The sequence below is a fragment of the Sinocyclocheilus rhinocerous genome, unplaced genomic scaffold, assembly GCF_001515625.1.
Source record: "Sinocyclocheilus rhinocerous isolate Xijiao unplaced genomic scaffold, SAMN03320098_v1.1 scaffold681, whole genome shotgun sequence".
Classification (NCBI taxonomy): domain Eukaryota; kingdom Metazoa; phylum Chordata; class Actinopteri; order Cypriniformes; family Cyprinidae; genus Sinocyclocheilus; species Sinocyclocheilus rhinocerous.
Genome location: NW_015641029.1, coordinates 1193438 through 1195032, shown reverse-complemented (window position 1 = coordinate 1195032; position 1595 = coordinate 1193438). Strand labels below are relative to the sequence as shown.

General features: G+C 41.4%; 1 protein-coding gene across 10 annotated transcripts in view; it reads left to right on the top strand.

Moving 5' to 3' along the window:
- Positions 1–1595, top strand: part of ptprdb (protein tyrosine phosphatase receptor type Db) — a 73374-nt gene that overhangs the window by 23446 nt on the left and 48333 nt on the right. For 2 of the 10 annotated variants that reach the window (XM_016570489.1, XM_016570481.1), the window contains exon 1: positions 1005–1282. The exons of the other annotated variants lie outside the window; for them this stretch is intronic. The gene's annotated coding sequence lies outside the window, so the exon portion shown is untranslated. Of the gene's footprint in view, positions 1–1004; positions 1283–1595 lie in introns of those variants that run through there. 10 annotated transcript variants of the gene reach the window in all.

Below are 1595 nucleotides of genomic sequence, written 5' to 3'. Positions count from 1 at the left end.
TTTTTTTTTTACCCTAATAAAAGTTATAGGAGCATTAAATAGTTAATAAAGAAACTTCATTCTAATGCTCATTATATTAGCGTTAGCCGCGCTTATGCTAACGATTAACTACTCTAATAACAGTGTTCATTTCAATCCAACATTCAAATTAAAATATTGAATAATACTCATAACAAAAGCGGTGTTTCCCACAGACTTGCTCTCTATTTGTGGCGGCATATATATGCAAATTAATTCTCTGCCAGCAGGAGGCACACTATTTGTGGCGGCATATATATGCAAATTCATTCTCTGCCAGCAGGAGGCGCTTGTAGAGCGGGAGAGATCTAGGTTTCCCCAGTAACGGCTGTAATCAAATAAGCGCTGCGCTAACAAACTGCTCAGGCATTACAGGCAAGATGAAATGAAAATGACATCCATCATTTTCTGAAGACAGTCGGTTTCCTTCAGAAATACAGTGATATAAAAGTGATATTCAACTTTGACACCTGCAGTGCTCATGTTTATTATCAGGCATTACAGGCATGATGAAATGAAAATGAGACCAATCGGACCATTCACCGCAGATTAGCGTCACGCAAAGGAGGGGTTTGGAAAAATTAATCGTTGAGCGAATTGTTTGGGAGTCGTTGAGCAAATAAGGTAAAAATAAATGCATATTATAAGACAATGAAAGTGTTTTTGCCCTTGCATGCATGTCAACCTGTTGTTGGGGACTCCCAAAACCAAAATATGAACCTTTCATTACCCATAATAGGGGCATTTTAAAGATATAGGGACCTTGTGTCACTATACACAAACTGTCAAATTTGCCTGGCCCAGTTTCTAGACGTTTACCTTAAGTCTCTCCGATGTGCAAATGCAGTTTCTCCAAATTATTTATTTTCCCTGAACCGGAGATTCATTCCGGGGCACCTGACGTCACTCCGCCGCCGCTCTGTCCTGCCTCGAGCCCGTCCCCTTATATTCCGCTGCGCGTGAGTGTGTGCGCGAGCGAGCGCTTCTGAATGCTCGCGCTCTCGGCTGCACACACAGCATCAGCATCAGCATCAGCATCAGCATCATCTAAAAGAGAGACCTGCGAGCCCTTTATTAGCGCTGGAAACACGCAGCGCTTCTGCTGCTGTTGTGCTTTTTATAGTTCAGCCCAGCTCCGGTGAACCTCACAAGGGAGAGGACGGGCTTCTGGATTATATCTCTGGTGCTTATAGATGAATGCACAGGCGGTACCGAGCCGGTGAGACCCGAATGAAAACCTGAACCCGACAGCGATGTTGATCAGGTAGGCGAGGAGTGAAAGCCTCATCCGCTCCCCGGTTATTATGGAGGAAATGACAAAATAATTTTATTGTAATATTCAGTCATCCACTCGAGCTACAATTGCATGTGAATCGATAGGAAATCCTTTTTTGTAAATCAGGCAGGCTAATACAGAAGATTACATTGCATGCATGCACATTCTACTTTTTGGCTGCTGTTTTGCTAGCATATTAACATAATGTGTTTTTAATAAGCAGTATTGCATCATGTTACATGTTTGTAATATTTCCTTTTGTCATATATATATATATATATATATATATATATATAGTTGT